Consider the following 17831-nt stretch of genomic DNA (forward strand, 5'->3'; position numbering starts at 1 on the left):
GTGAGTCTGCAACCGTCGTCCCTCCCCCCTCCTCGTTCTCCTCCACCCCAACCCCGTAATCCTCGTGTGCCTCACTCTCCCTCTTTCTCGTGCGCGCGCGCGCGTAAATGCAAAGGGAGAGGGGGAGGGAAATCTTGACCTTCAAAAGAGCCACGGAGGGCGACGAGAGGGTGGGATAGCCGCCAACCCCCACCCCCACCCCCACCCCAGTGACGCATCTCTCCCGTCCCCGCGAACTGTCAAACTGGCCACCCCTCACCCTTCAGTCTTTCTAGCCCCTTTACGCGATTCTTCCGTGTCTCAACTGGTGGTGGAAATACATTTGAATTGTATCGATATTTAGTATCTATACGTATTGATACCCAGAGTATCGGTAGACTTGTATATCGGGAATAAAATATCGATATTATTGGTATCAATACGTTAATTACACGTATATTATAATGGGAATGAAATATCGGTAGTATCGGTAATGGTACTTGCAATTAAATTGGAAGTAATAAAATCCGAAGTAAAAAAAAGAATAAAATCCAAAAATGAAAGCAAATCATTTATTCAAGCATGTATCTATTTACTGAGGCAGATTCTCAGGTAACAGTGTGGAAAAGAAATCGACTGATCGCAAACTTTATGGGAAGCTCGCGCGATTGGTCTTTTTTCCTTTATGACCTGTTACGTTACGGCGCGATGAGCCTGGGTGTACAATCGATTCGTTCGATCAGGTATCGATATTGGGGCAGAGATGCGCGGGGCGCACGCGCGTTTCAATTAACCCCACAGCTGTGACAGACAACTGGGCAAATTTGATGGTCCTTCGCGGCTTTCGGAGGCCTCCAACACACACCATCGATCCCCATCCGCGGCTGGGATTAAGGGTTTCCTATCATTTGATGGACACATCGTAATATTCAAAGGTGGTCGAAATTTCATATTTGAATATAATGCACAGGGAAAAGCAGCGGTGTCCAAGGATCGCTGTCATCCTGGACGGCTTTAAACCTCAGACTTGTCCTCGGTCCATTCTGACACCAGGATTTCGAACACTTTTCAATCCCACCAACTTCAATTTATTATTCGATTAAACGGGAAAATTGCAATTTTTATAATAAAATAATTTTACCTTGTCAGTACCGTGATGCCTTCGAACACACAACGAGGAGTTACTGTATTTGGAAAAGAATTATTTAAGCTCATTAGCTGTTTACAGGTCTGGATGACGATCTTAGATACTGTTGCTTTTCATTATGTATTATTCGAATAAAATACTGACCAACTCTGGTGTGTGTGTCAGCCGAATCTCTACGATCAGGGAAGCCACTCTCGATACGAGCGAAGTGAAGGTCGCGCGCGCGACCGTGTAACGAATTGCCACCCCCTCCTACCCAGTGCTCCCACTCCGCCACACGGTCGATTCCAATCGCGAGTCGCGCGCCCAAGGACGCTCCAAAGTTTTTCTAATTAGAGGAACCGCGACCACGCCGATAATTAAATATTAATACCAAGGAAAAAGAAGAAATGAGACGGTCCCCTTCCCAGCCAGTCTAGGAGAGTTTCTCAATAAAATAAAACTCCCTGTAGCTCCCCCCCCCAAATAAAGCTCGTGGAACCAGGTGGGTGAATTAAAAGAATTTTTCTGCGCAACGAAGCCTCACCGACTCTTTTAATTGCCACTGAGGGGGGGGGGGCTGGAAGCGTGCGCAACGGGGAGGTTGAACCGTTTTTTTTTGTGTTCGATGAATGTGCATAATGAGTTCGATATACTAGGGATGGAAAAATATGAAATTAGTATCAATGGAATTTTTTGGTATTCATGGGGTCTCCATAGAACTATACAAGGGGTGGTTCGACACGTCTCCACTCGAATCCCTCTGAGATCTTTTAACACTCCCGAATGTTAATACATTGTATGTGGGAAACGTACTTGTACATCTGACTTAACTTTTCGACTTATGTTTGCACGAGGAATATGCATGTTGCGGGTTGTTCTAACTTTTTGGGACATCTTGTATATGCAGCTTATTTTTTCATTGGTAAAAATTGATAGGCTTTTCGTGTATCGACACTTATGAATATCGATACCAATCAAACAATTATAAATATCGATACCATTTTGAACAATGTTTTTTAATCGATATTTCACGAAAAGATATATATCGTATGCATAGGGCGAGAGCAAACGATGGACGTTCTGTTCCGATGTCACGCGGCGGTATTTCGAAGCATTGCGCAATCCCCCACCCGACCTCCCGCCGTTTTTCATACACGATCTTGCGCTTGCTGCTGTTGCCGCCGTTTCTTCCTCGGTTTGTCAGCTGGTTTCAAGGTCGACCGGTGGGTAGGTAGACCACGAAACCGGTCCTCCAAAAATTAATTTTTCTTACGGTAGAGAGAGAAAGGCGTCTCCGTCGGGCGTCGAAAACCCTCGAGGGCCACGAGCGGCTAAGATATTTCGAGATTAGAAGAACAAATCCACAGGGTGTCCTAAAATAGTTGTAAGTCCTTGAATATGGTGGTTCCCGAGGTGATTTGAAACAACTTTTTCCTAAACAAAAATGTTCTCCGAGGCTTTGTTAACGAGATATTAACAAAAAACCCCGACTAATCAGCGCACGTGTCTCTCGGCTGAGCTCCCGTGGTAGCGTTGGCTACGCGCTATTTTGGGAGCTCAGCCGACAGACACGCGCTCTGATTGGTCGGTTTTTTTTGTTAATATCTGGTTAAGAAAGCTTCTGAGAAGTTTTTTGTTAAGGAAAAAGTTGTTCCACATCACCCCAGGACTAGCCTCTATCAAGACTTTACACCTGTTTTGGGACACACCCTGTAGACAGGAGAGAGAGATGGACGGCAGAAAAACGGGTTTCCCAATGATGGTAAAGGACTCCGAAATATTTCTGGTCGGTTTGGTGGTATAATGCATTGATTCTTCAATACAGTATGTTAAGAAACGATAGATTCATAGTTATTGTCGTAACTCATGAACAAATATGTGTATCAATCAGGCTGAAATTTACAAGGTATTAAACCCTTATACTAACAAATTTCTCTGTTGAACTTTATTTAAAAATATCATGTCGAAAGAGAATTAGAAACTTTTATTCCGAACGTACCCAATTTTCGACCGTTACTATACGATAGGTTCACTTGTTGAAAAAGTGGTTAAGTGATGTGTTAATGTGTAAAAAAGACTTATCATGAAACATATCATGAAAATTAACATTTAATATGCTTGTCGCCACCCTGTTAATTCCCAAAAATCGAAATACAAATGTATGTGTCATCTGTAACTCGATGACCGAAATATGTCAAAAAACAAAAAAAAAGAATATAATTTTAATTGTTAGTCGGTAGCGTTTCTACCTGTATGTGGGTTACGTGCGTGTGGTCAGCCACAAAGTGACATTTGTCCTGGCTATAAGTAGAAACGGTCGTCAATAGACAGACACACGGCTAACGCCAAGTCTCCCTATTCTACTGCTCGTGTGTAACTACTAAATTTCCAAATTCGATTATATCGAAAACGACGCATCATCCAAAAAAATATTCTTTTTTGTCGACTTATTTTTTACACGTACACACACAGGAAAGAAGCTGGATTATTTACATATACAGTTACACAAATGTTTGCCAGAATTCAATATCAAAGCATAGTTCAGAAGACGAACAGCCTCTATTAACTAAACCGCATATATTTTCGACGATTTATAACTTAAAAAAAAAAATAATAAAGGACGTCTGACTACGTACGGCCGTTTTTACTGTGACAGTCAAACGTGATGTATAGATTGATTTAGATGAATTTTCAAAACCCAATTTTTCTCGAAAACGAAATCACAAACGAAACTAATTTTTATTTCGACTTATTTTTTTGATAGGATCACCTCCTGCCCGGTTGGTAAACTAACCGCCACGTTGCACGTTTGCAACTCCATATTTCTGGCTTAACTTAACGCATCCAAAAAGATGGTAAGAATGAAATAAAACTAAGACCACCCGGTATATCACTGTACCTCGATACATCTGTCTGTCAGTCGAACATTATTCCTTCAAACGTAAATGTTTACGAACCCACCCAATAAACGCTGCCATACGCATCTGACGGGGATCAATTATTTTCATGATTTACTGTGCTTGTCTTTCTCCTTTATTCCTCAGTTACAATCGTCAACAACCTGGGCAGTAACTATCGATTAATGTGTTCACGGAGCAACGTCGGTTACCGCTGCTCGTAATTTCACCCGGCCATTACTTTCTGCCAATCGAACCGCGCGGATCAAGAACCGGTTTCTTAAATCGCGGATCATTACAAAAGCGTATGGTGTACCTGTCCTCTACGCCGTACAATGGAGAAAACACTTAATCTAGCTCTTTTCTGGGTGGACAAACTCAGAAATCCATTTACTCACGATTTACAAAATGTAAAAACTCTAGTCTGCTATTCATATAACTTTCATAAATAAATCATTACAATTTAAAGAAACAGAGAATTCAAAACAAAATTTTTTTTTTAAATTAAGTATTTTATTCCCGACATATACATATACAGGGTATCCCAAAATAGTTATAAGTCCTTGAAAGAGGTGATTCCTTTAAGACCACTTTTTTTCGCTAAGGCAAAAGTTGTTTCAAATCACCCCAGGAACCACCCTACTTCAAGGACTTACATCTTTTTGGGACACTCTGTATATATCGATACTCTGGGTATCAATACGTATCAACACCAAATATCAATACAATTCAAATGTATCAGCACCACTAATCCACCAGTCTCCGTCAGAGTCTGTAAAGAATATGTCAATAACAGAACAACATCGGCTCTGCCCTAAAGAATATAAGCGACGGGAACACACACACAAGCGGCGTTAGCTAACACACAATGACGCCAGCCGTCTAGCTTTGTGCACGCGCGTCGCTCGACGAGAAAGGTCAAAAGATCGTCTGGCAGATTATAGGTCTTACGATAGGAAACTTTCCTTCTCTGAACAGAAAGGTGACTACGGTCTACACAATTCAACACACACACTTTCGTGAGGTCATTAAAACGAATAAATTTTTAATTAATTCCAAAACAATATATTTCACCCTTTCCCTATTTGAAACGGGAAATTCGTTATGAAAACGACACATTTTCTAACAAGGGAGGGCCCATAAGTGTCCCCTCTGATTTTGATGAAACTTCGTATGTCTATTAAGCAGTCGAAAATAAGGGATACGTATTTTTTTTTATTGGCTGAGACGCGACTTTAAGGGGTGAAACCACCCCTCGAAGTTTCGATCCGAAATTTGTTTGTTATAAACAAATTATATTTTGGACAATTTGTTACCATCTATTTTAGATAAAAAACCGCAAACCTCGTCCATTAGAAGATTTCATGTATCTCCTCTGATTTTCGAGATAGTACTTTCGGGCCGAAACTTCGAGGGGTGGTTTCACCCCTTAAAGTCGTGTTTCAGCCGATAAAAAAAATACGTATCCCTTATTTTTGACTGCTTAACAGACATATGAAGTTTCATCTACATCGGAGGAGGACACTTCCGCGCCTTCCATTGTAAGAACCGGTGGGGGATTAGCGCATCGATCACGGAAAAAGTAATCCTGAAAAGAAGCATTTTGCGCAAGTTCGTCCGCGCACGCAGAACCCGCCGGTCGTTTGTGATTTACGCTCATTCCCCTAATCGCGTTAACGGGGCAACCTAGGCGGTACCCCCCCCCCTCACTATCGTCATAGCCAGATCAGGGGATACAACCCGCTAACTACGCAATTTTCTTCGACTGGCACTCCCGCGCGCGCCACTCTCGATTTTGCGTCGCAGTTTCGCGTGCACTGCTATCCACACGCGTAGTACGGAACCGACACGACACGGTAGGGTAGACAAACGCCCACGGAAAAGTTCCCTCTGTCACGGGAAACGAGAGAGATACGCACGGTGTTTCTCTCTCCCTCGATTCTCGAAAACATGATTTCGCAATAGTGCGTCAATCGATGAGAACTGACACTCGTCCAGGACTACTCCGTAGATAAATCGCCAAAAACGACGAATAACAATAGGGTAAACCAACTAGTAATTGACTGCATACCAGTGAATGACCATTAGGCAAGAAATGTCAAATTATAAATTTAAAAATTATTAAATGTTTATAAATGGAGTTGTACTAACACTTTTTGGCGTCGATGACGTGGTTGTACGTCTTTTAAAAAACCAAAAGCTGAGACCAGTTGATGGCGTAGTGTGTTTTTTGAAAACAAAAACCGGTTAACGTAGTACAGTACATCCTTGTTATGTGTTCGAAGGCTCCACGGCACTGACAAGGAGAGGTACCCAAGTGTAACGCTGATTTTTTAATGAGGTTTAGCACAGTGATAAATCTTGGCATTCTGAAGCCAATGATACTTGTTTCAACCGTGTATGGCCATTAGTTTATGAAAGGTTTAATGTTCAGTGCCGAGGAGCCATCGAACACTCATCGAGGATTTACTGTAGTACGTCTTCCTTAAATAAGAACTAGGATAGTAAAAAGAACAAAGAAAGAACACTTTACTATGTGCAAAGTTTGACAAAAGTTAAGTAGTAGTTTCTAAATAAATTTAAAATACATGAAGTTATACATTTGAAAAGACAAAAACCTTCCCGCCAATAAAGTGTTAAGATCGCCAAGCTGGAATTAGTGAAGTCGCTGGTCTAGAACTGGTTAAACGGGAACGACGGAATTGACTTGTTTTAAGTGAATATTAATCTATAACGAGGTTCATTAAGCTCGAATATTGAGGTGTTACCCTCGGAGAACCCATGAAACCAAAAGAGATGCTTATTTCAATTAAGGTCGCGAATGCTCTAGATCAGACATTAGTGGTTAACACACGTTGACTGGGGGGGGGGGCACTCTGGTATATATGACGTGAGATTTGATGTTGAAGTTTACACCCCGTGTGCCTCGATGCACGCATTAAATTATGCATTTAAAGTTAACGAATAAAGCATTAAACTACTGGTATAAGGGATTGGAAATAGTCGAAGTAATCCCGTGCGGTAGTCAACGTATTAAACAGTCCAACACAATGCGCGGATAACCTCAGGTACGATCTATTTTTATGCTTCGTTTCTAAGAAACCCGTGACAAATTGTAATTCAATATCTTGTTTATTTCTTTTTCGATAACTAGCTGATTGTAACGTAATACATCTGTGCCAGCATCGCATATATCATCGCTTTTGTGACTAATTAACTTACAGTTGGAAAATTAAACAAGGTGTATATTATTGCAAACCTGCCGAGCGCGCGCGCGCTGGCGCGATTGGTGACGTGTTCGGCGCGGCATTGAACACAGGCGGAGATAAGACGCGTTCTGATGGGAATCGGAACGATTTATCTGTGTACACCGATGTTATTAATTATATCGGTGCCGAAGTGCTTTAAAACGTTTTCGGAAGGGTATTCAACTGTCCGATAAGAGAGTGCGATAAAATGTGTCGCATTAGCATTTTTACGTACCGTCGTCGGCGGAATTCGATTTCCAGTATGTTTCGAATTTATTCACACAAGCACGATTCATCGTCGTACCGTTATTCAGAACCTTCCTGTCTATTCCATACGATACCTTCCACGTACAAACATTTCAAAAAATATCTCAACAGAACAATAAAACCGCATCGAATCGCACGTATTTCACCGATTCTGAAAACATTAGTACCCGTTGTCCCTAGACGTTCAACGCCAGCCTAAAACCAACCTAAAAAATCGACAGTACGATTTTTACTCCGTTCACCATTCAAACTCCGTCCATCACACGGATCGGAAACGAAACCGTTTTATCGAATCCCATCTCGTATAATGCCCACGGTAACACTCCGAATTCGAATTCCATCTTGTTCTATCGTGCACGGAAAAAAAAATAAAACCAATTTCCATACCTGTTCATATTGTCTGGCGATAGACTCCAAAAGAAAAAATCGTTCGAAAACGATTCCGTGTGGTCGCAACCGGATTCGTCTGTCCTTTCCAGTGTCCTTCCCGTAGAGTTTTGCACGCACACACGCACGCAGACGCAGCAGCAGCACGGACGACGGCGACGCAGTGCTGCCCCAGAGTAGCGACCCGATCTTGGGTGCCGGTTCTCCGACATTTGTTCGCGAACAGTCTCGAAAATGCATCGCGACGGGAACCGCGGTTGTTACGAGCTGAACCATTAGACCGAACAATGCTCTATTCGAACCGTGACGGAATACAGAATATGACGAAACACGGTTTACAACACGGCGAGCCGAGGGTTCGAGGAAGAAAAATTGCGTGGCTCAATTCGCGGTCGCGAGAAGGTTGCCGGCTGCCGCCTTGGCACTGACAGTGGCCCTCGCGCCTAGCAACACCGAACACCAAACTGTCGACTCGCCGAAGGCAGCCGGCACCGCACTCCACACACACCGTGCCCCCCTTTTTCATCGATGTGTCCCTCTCGCACACACAACGCGACTTCTTTCTCGCTCGAGCCAGTCCTCCGTAATACTGTCCCGCTTCCACGGATCATTCCATCTTTCTTCACCGTGTTTGTCTCTCTTTCTATCTCGTATGTCGATTTTCTTCTTTACTATCTACGTCTGTCCTTCTTATTCTTTCTTAACAGGTCGCTCCTTCTCGTTTTCACGTTCGAATCTCACGCACGTACACCACACAGACACCAGGCGCGCATTCACACAGTTTCTTGTTGCTTTTTCGTTCCCGATCGCGATTTTACGGTTGTCCCTGTCCAACGAATATGTTCGCTGTCTACCTCTTACTTTTTCTCGCTTCGCACGGTCAATTGCTGCTAACCCGCCGGCGGGCAGCAGCCGGACGAAACGCGAAAGCCGGTTACCGGCGCGCGGCGCCAAAGACTCCACGCGATTGGCCGGCCAGTGGACGCGCCGGCCAATCACGTGGTACCGTCGGTCGTCAAGTGGTATCCGCGCTCCCTTCACAATCCACGCGAATATTGTATCCGGATACAGAGCGGCAAAAATTGCTTCTTGCCGGTTTTTCGAAGCAAGTGTAGTACGTACTACGAATGGTTTCGGAATGTAGATTAGCCTCACTGACATGGTAGATATTTCATGAGGCTAATTGGACAGTTTTTTGAAATTACAGATACATCCCCTCGCGTGCAACTTCGGTGTACCCCCGATGCAACGTGTTGTACAGGGTGTTCCAGAAGTACAGGTCATCAAATTATTCCTTTATACGTTTACGAAATGAGAAACCTTATTTATGATTAACTTATCATTAACTATGGAAAATTTCTTCAATATATTATTATTCTCAAAATTCCTTAAAAATTTTGTTTTTCATAACGGTGTTCAGAGCACTGTTAGCAAATGGTGACGTCATAGAAAAGGATCCCCCCATATCGATGAAAATTCGTTCACTTTTCTACTTCTGTTTTAATAAAATTCAGAAGTTTTAAAATCTACGACTGCTTAAGCTGAATAAGCTTATGGAACTGCCAAATTTTTATTCTGGACCACTGTGCGCCCGCACTACTTTCCCATTCGCCATCTCGTACGCCGAAATAGGTCACGGCGAAAGGGAACGCAACCAGATGGGATAAGTCGCGACAGGCGATAAGGAGAACACCAGCGGAGGAGGACAAGGATCGCGCGCGCGTTTCAGTGTACGTGCCTTGCATCCGTTGCGCAGCGGTGCGTTCCGTTCGCCATCAGCCTGATTAGACCGGCGTCATTTATCAGATTAAACGGATAATACGAGAGCCAGCATCTGACGTAACCCCGTGATCCCAAATAAACGGTGTAGCCGTTTTCTCAAAGATTCTTTATTACCTATCCGATGTCGTCGTTAGACGTTACCTTACGCAACCGAGCGTTTAGACCGAAATTGGACGCCGAACAATCGGTCGTGTTAACGAGTTCATTGTGTTTCCGGCCGAAACGCTGCGCGCGCGGCCACGAGGACAACGTGTGGCGTTGCATAACCCAGACCGGGGGCAATTTCAGGAAGTCGCGTGAAAATTGAAAAATTGTCGACCATCGATCAGTCGCAACTAGACAGGAACGTGACGCTCAATGATGAATATTGAGCAGGTGTAATATTATACGGGGTGTTTATTCGAAACGATGATGTATCGATGGAACTGTGAAACAGAAAACTTGGTGGCTTTTAAGATTCTAGGGCGAACCTTTGGGTCGGCTCCTTGGAGATCTTGTGGTTTTTTCAGAATCTTATACAGTAAGTCCTCGATGAGTGTTCGAAGCCCCCCCCCCCGGGTCTGACACGAAAAGGTCCCCAAGTGTAATGCTGACACTTTAATCTGAGATTTAGCAAAGTGATAGAGCTTGGAATTCTGAAGCTAATGATGGTTGTTTGAGTCACATATGGCCCTTAGTTTATGAAATATTTAATGTTCAGTGCCCAGGAGCGTTCGAACACTCGTCGAGGATTTACTGTAGATACATCGACTTTATAGATAGTGATCCACATCCATAGATTTTGAAAATTATTGGAATTATTAAAATCCCTAAGGCTCATGAAGACTTTTGGTGGAAAGACTACTGAAAGCCACCACAATTAGCCCCGACGATTCTAAATCGAACTCGATAAATTGTTGTATTACACATTAAGAGATTTGTTGTTAAGATATCCCCTCCCCCTCCATACTATCCCCTTAAGTGGAGTCGCGCAGTAATTTTCCGGAAAAATCAAGTCGAACGGTTTACGGAAGATTCTTGAACAGAAAAAGGAAATTATTAGGCTCGTCGGCGATCTGCTTAAGTTATCCGAGCAAATTGCTCGAATTACCGCGGCACCACGGCAACGCAAGGTGACCCACTAGCCAGAGACGATCTTGTTCAGATTGTGTAACTTCGGATTTCAAACTCCTCCCCTCGCTTTTCCCACGAGACCTGTTTAGCATGGTGGGGGCTTTGAACTCATTGCCATATTACTCCCCTGCAGCCCTGGCCATGGCAATATAGTTAGAGTCCACTGTATTAGTGAAAGTTAAGTGTGTTCAAGGCGTAAATACTTATATTGTTAACGAAAAAGACCTAAACATAATGTATCTAATTGTGATACTGTTCCAACTGTAAAAACAATGGTGTTCAACGTGTATTGCTTGATCTCTACAATCTAACTCAAAAGAAACCGTTCGGTTTAGCAGTCTAATACCTATGTGCCCCCTTAAGGAGCACATCGAGTACTTACTATTCGGTTCACAGTGTGGCGCGTTCGAATGGTTTGCGAACGAGAGATAAACCGACGCACCTTCGAAAACATTTTTATGTGTATCAAACGATCGGTCAATTTATATGCTGATACCTTATCTCGGAGAGTACACTTTGCTGTATCCACACGTTACATTCAGCGAGTACCGATGAATAAATATTGAAAGAGGGAGGATGCTCCCATTTTTTATGTTCATTAACGGGCGCTGGAGCCACTGATGCTCCATTTAAAAAAAAATTCATACACGAAGATATAGTTATCAAAAATCTCAAAGCAAATCTACTGGGACAGTTAATCTTTTTTGAGCCTATTGACCGAATTTACATGCCCTTGAGTTCGTCCCTTTTCCACGTTTACTCTTTAATAAAAATTAATTTATTAAGTCATTTCACGTGAAGTTGGACACTTTTTGAAGTAACATTTCGGATTTTATTGAAACTTAGTAGGTTTCTACTACTTTATTACTAAAGACTAAAATATATCCAAGTTTCAATAAAATCCGAAATGTTACTCCAAAAGTACTCCAAAGATTTCTCTGCAGTCCTAGCGAATCCCGTGGATTTCTTTAAATAAAAAAATTAAAATAAATAAATGGAATGAAATATAATTATGAAGGGAACTGGTACGAATACGATGAATAAAATTAACTCTGATCGAGGGACAGAATTTAATTCGTATACTGTAGGATCATTTATACCTAATCTCGAAACCGTCCATAAATATTGCCAGCCGCCACGAATTTATCCAGCTCGTTAAAGATGTAAAAACCTTTCTCGGTGCAGTTTGCCGGCCAAGGTCGTGGCCTTAATCGCGTATTGGGCGCCCCCTCTACCCCCATGCATACAGATATATCCTCGGGCATTTAAAGTTTGCCTGAAACTAGCGCGGCGCGGCAGTTTTATCGACTTCGAGAAGCTGCTCTCTAGATAAACGATACGGCAGTGCGGAAGCTGAGGGACACGTTATCTAACAATAGCCGAATAAACGAATTCGGAGACCATCGAGATTCTGTGGATGTATGAACTTAAATCGGCCAACAAGCCCTACAGATCTTTATCCACATTTAACGAAGAAGATCCCCCCGATCGAAGATCCATATCGAAAGGAAGAGTATTTTCGAAATGTCAATAGTTTAAGAATCGATAGATCCGATTTAGTTCTACATTTAGTACAATTTCTAATTATTTCAAAAGGGTAAACAAAATTTCATTCTATTATTGTTTAACATAAACGGAAGGCTTAAATCGGGGCCCTCCTTGAAAATGGGGCCCAAGGCTATAGCCCCACCCCTTTAATCCGGCACTGGTGTTAGCATGAGAAAAAGTTTACCGTCTGTATAAAAACGTTTAACTAAATTACAATGGAACAATGTTCCGCGTGTTTGTCTACTTCGAACGGGCCGAAAGGAAGTTGGCCCACAAGCGATGATTTAATCCCGATCGGCCTTCGGGACACGGTACATCATCGGCGACCTTCGTTCCGACTTGTACCAGCAGACCTGCCCCCCTCGCCCCTGCCGAGGTCTTTGTGTCGCTGCTGTTCCACCAGTTCCACCAATACAAAGACGACGAAAGATCCGATTGTGTTAACCTTATCTTTCTTGCCGCACGACCTGATCGATGAAACACTCTCGCGAACAGGTATCCTCCAAGACGTAACTAGAAATCCTCAAAGACGAACTCGTGGATTTCTGATTAATAATTCATTCATACACACAGGTGGGGGCGCCACTAAATGTCCCATAAATTCCCAAATTTTTCCGGCACTTTTCTGAAAAAGTTTGTGGCGCCCTGGTGGGGGCCTAGAGACCCCCACAAACGTGCAGGTTTTTTCCGCCATCTTGGATTCAGAAAAGTGCCGGAAAAATTTGGGAATTTATGGGAAATTTGACAATAACCCCTCCTTCTGTAACTTGGTGACATTCACGTTTTATCAGGAACTTTTAAACAACGCAAAGCCCGTTTTCAAGTAAAATGCCAGACGAGGAATTGAAACGTGTAGATATAGGAACGTTGGCAATCCAGGGTTAAGCACCATTTCCACCGGGGTTTGGTCCCCAGGTTTAATCGAATAACCGTTGATCAACCCCTCCCACCACGCCTGAATGACCAATCAATCGGAGGGAGTTGTTTTGTTTGGAGAACCGTGTAAACCCTTTTTCCCGATGTTGCTCCGCTTGTTACGAATTTTTGTTAAACAACGAGCGTGTGTCACGGTTCGTTTACGCCGAACGAATCAAGCGACTTTTCGAAACGTGCGGCCATTTCGATTCCTCGAAACCAAGGGGGGGGGGGAGGAGGTATTCCCACCGACATGGACTGGATGACGGGGAAAATGATATTATTAATTTGTTCCCGTTAATCAAGCCTCTTGTTTCTGACGGGCCTTCTGTCGGCACGATATCCCGCGAATAGAACGTATATTCCCCACCCGTTCTGACATATGATATCGACTTCATTTCCATTTTCGTGTATAAAATTAATCGCTTGGGACGGGCGGTTGTCAGCGAATTTCATTGCGATAATACCTTTACTGGGCACAAATATCGCGGAACTCAAGGGCGTGCATAATCGAAATAGTGTGTTACAGCAAATCCTCGAATGAGTGTTCGAAGGCTCGCCGACACTGAACATATTAAATATTCCACAAATTAATGGCCACATGCGGCTGACACAAATATCATTGGCTTCAGAATTCCAAACTCCATCACTGTGCTGAACCTCGTTAAAAAAGTGATTCCGCCCAATTACCACTTTTTCAACATAATAAACTAATCTTTTTAACTTCTAACTAAACTAATTTTAAAGTAGTTCTTCCGTTTTAAAGAGTGTTGCGAATACTTTTGTTACCCACTGTCTACATATACAGGGTGCATCAGCAAACTTGATCACCTCGAATAATGACTATTGGTCTACGAGGTAGTCAAGCTGCTGAGACAGCCTGTATACTCTCCTCTAGATCCCCAAAAAAACAGAAACACGACCCATCGACGTGAGAGAAAGAGAGACAGAGAACCATCGTAGACCAAGAGAGAAAAGTAAAGCAATAGAAGGTTTTGCCGCAGAAATCTCGATTACAATCGCAATTGCACCGCAACGCCAACAAGCGCATAAGATTGCAGAAAACGCGAGGGAAATCGCGTCGAACAACGGGCGTGTACTGGGAGAGTATGAGGGGATAGAACAAACAAATCGAGAGAAAACAGAGACGCAAATACAGCGTTAAACGAAAGAGCGGCGGCGGAACAGAGAAGGAAAGGACGCCCGCGCGCGCGCACGGTTTCCCTCCTGAGATGACATCTCCCCGCGACCTTGGAACCGAGACTGACCTTGACCGTGTCAACCCCCACCGCGCCGCAGCGGTCGCTCTAACGCGCGTCCCGGACGCTCCCTCCCCTCTCCCACGACCTCACTTCCCCCTCCCCCCGGCGGGTATTCAGCAGAGTCGCGTCGTATTACGCGAATGCGATGTTGCTCCGTGTGCTGGCTGCTGCTGCGGCTGCGGGCATCTCGTTGCTGCATCGACCGGTCGCAGCAGACTACCCCCCTCCCCCACCCGTTTTACACATCCCTCGACCCCCACTGACACGTTCAATGGTATATATATCTCGTTTGCCCCCTCCACGCCACACCCTTCGTGCAGGCACACACAACGAAGAGAGCCTAGGCTGCTGGCAGCGGCGAATTGCGCGCGTCCCACCGCCCTTTTACTCTACATACCTATATAAATGTGCGGCCGTCGCGTCTCTATCCTCCCTGCGACGGCCCGGTGAAAGTCAAAAGAGGAATCGTGCATAAGTAATTCTATGTGTATATGGCCACGGGGATGACACGACGAACATCCTACGGAGAACTTTGAAATCTTACACGATGAATGATAAGGAGGGTGTCGATCGGGCCTGGACAGTCATTAAGACGATCCCTATCGTGAGTTTTGATGACGACCGTCGAGAACGCGAAGTTTTGCGGTAAAACCCAATGAGTGCTGTACATCTGATGCGAAATTTATGCAATTCAAATAGCAACAATTTTTTTGTATGCAGTCTGAACATATCCGCAGGAAATATTCAAGAAAAAAGTCATTCAGACTTGGTCGGAGATAATGGCTGTTTTTCGGAAGTTTATCCAGAAATTTTGCGAACAAAAATATATACAATTCCTATCTGTTTGGAAAAAATGCTTTCGCCACCATGTAACCAACCACCAGAAACGCCAACCTTCGAGCCGCCGCGCCGTTCCTGGCGTCCCTTCGCTCTTTTTCCGCCCCCAATGCCCGCGGTCCTTTTCCACGCCGCCCCGACCGAGATATCTTTCTCTGTCGCTCCCGTAGCTGGCTCCACTAACACCCAACCCGCGTGGAAGGCTGCTGCTGCTCCCAGCAGCAGCGAAACCCTTTCCCCGGCGGTAATGTAGGTGAAAATATAGGGTGACGCGGGTGAAACCGCGTCGCTCTTGCTCTTTCGAATTATTCACCGCTGACTCAGATTGATCGATCGCGGACCCCGCCACTGACTGTGATGCCGCATTCGTCGATTGCCAAAAATGCTTAAAGTGCGTTTTCACGTGACAGTAAATCGTGACTTTTACGGTCGTAACACTAAATGTTATGACGTCTGCCGTCGTGAAAACTAAATGTCACGTTGTCGTGACATTGGTTTTCACTGTCAGACAGTGCCACGGCAACAAAAGCCGTGACTGTCATGTGAAAATGTAATTTTAGTACCTGCGTCATTCCACGCGAAATCGGAGACTTTTTGGAGCACCATTTCGGATTTTGTTCAAATTTGAATATGTTGTAGTCTTTAGCGATAAATAAACGTATATTGAAGGATTTTTGAAAATTTTGGAAACTGTTGATTTTACAGCTGTTTGAAATTTAGGGTCAACCTGTTTTTTCAATAAATCATAACTACTGAACTAACAAACTAATCAAAATGAGCTTTGTGGGTACTTACAGTAGAGACATAAAATACCATATAAAAATTATGTCAGTTAAAAAACAATATTTTTTAACCATTTATTTTACGATTGTTTTAAATAAATTCCCGATTTTTATGGCACACGCAAGAAGTACAACCACATGGTTGTAGTGACGCCATTATTCTGGCACGCGTATCAATGTTCCAAGTGACCTTGAGCTTGCCAACTTCCACCTGCGACGATAAAGCCAAATGGAAATCGGGAAATACTGTAACTAGAATATTTGAAAATACTGTAAACAAATTTTCAACCAGTTTCGATGGGGTCGTTCATAATTTTTTCAATATTCCTCAGTAAACAATATGTACGTGGCGTTTCGACTCTACCACGTTTTCCGATGTCAAATTACCCGCGCGTGTCGCATAATAATTTATATGGGCCGCATAAAACTTCGCGATCGTAAAATTGGGATAAATTTAAAACGAATGCAACGGCGATAAAAAAAACGAATAGACACGTCATACGCTGTCGCCACTCTTCGCGAAATGTAAAACTGAAAGGAAAAACGATAAGCCGTAGCGATAAGTAGAGAACAATGCAAATTGTCGAACAACACGCGTGGCCACGATTCCTAACGGTTTCGCGAAGTTCCCCGTGTCACCGAATCGCAATTTTGTCCGCGTGTCGAGAGAGCGAGCTCGGTCGATGTACAGGGTGGAAGAGAAAAAAAAGAACCGCGGGTAACAGATCTTGAATAACAGTTCAAGGCGAGCAGAAGAATAAGGCTTGGGTTGTCACAAAGCGTTGCCTTTCAAATTAATGTCAAACATGCTCGACCCTCGCAGTCTCTTCATGGAAAAAAAAAATCACTCTGACAGATTTCTGTCGTATCTATGTGGCACATCACGGCAATACACTGAACTGAACTATTTTTGAAAAATAACACGGTTTTGTAAAACAAATTGGAAGAAGTAGAAATTGTTTAAAACACCGCAGATACTCATCGCATATTGATAGCAGAAGTTGTCCTAAGCACGATATCTTTTGTTTAGCTCTATTTAGAACGTATATACATTCACACCACATGCAGTCAATGTTTTAATTTTAATATCAATATCAGTATTAATGGGACTACCTGGTATTTGAGGTAAACAAATCTGTAAATTTCTTTTTTTTTTCATTAATTTTCTTCAGGCGGAATATAAAGAATTTAAAATGTTTGAAGACACATTTGAAGATCATAAACAAACTAGTTGTACAGCAAATCATCGATAGGGATAAAAATGGTAGGTATTGTAGAATGCTAGAAAACCGACTTATAATGGTTATTATTGATAACGGTTGATTTTAACAGTAAGTTTCACTTTAACACTGCACCGGCCGGCTAGTTTCACGTGCAATTTTTACCAGTAACCTGCTATTGTTAATTCTCGAAAGACAATTATCGTTCAGTGTGGCGTCAACGCCCATTATTAGTTGACAATCGCAAACGTCACACTGACAACATCAGCCTGTATAGTGCTAAGAGCTGTGGTTTCTTTCACTCGCGTCTTAAATTTCCCGCCACTGCAGAAGATGAGTCGGTTAAGAAATGACTAATACGCTTTAAGGCGATCAAAATAATAATGCAACTTTTTCGTCAATGGAAAAGCATTGAGTGTTAGACACAGCATACCTCCAGAATCATTGAGATACTTTTATAATGAA

General features: G+C 43.2%; 1 protein-coding gene across 1 annotated transcript in view; it reads right to left on the reverse strand.

Moving 5' to 3' along the window:
- The window catches only part of LOC107194960 (DNA-directed RNA polymerases I, II, and III subunit RPABC3), a 72490-nt gene that overhangs the window by 54372 nt on the left and 287 nt on the right, over positions 1 to 17831 (reverse strand). The window lies entirely within an intron of this gene.

Source organism: Dufourea novaeangliae, unplaced genomic scaffold (genome assembly GCF_001272555.1).
Source record: "Dufourea novaeangliae isolate 0120121106 unplaced genomic scaffold, ASM127255v1 scaffold8, whole genome shotgun sequence".
NCBI classification, from domain to species: domain Eukaryota; kingdom Metazoa; phylum Arthropoda; class Insecta; order Hymenoptera; family Halictidae; genus Dufourea; species Dufourea novaeangliae.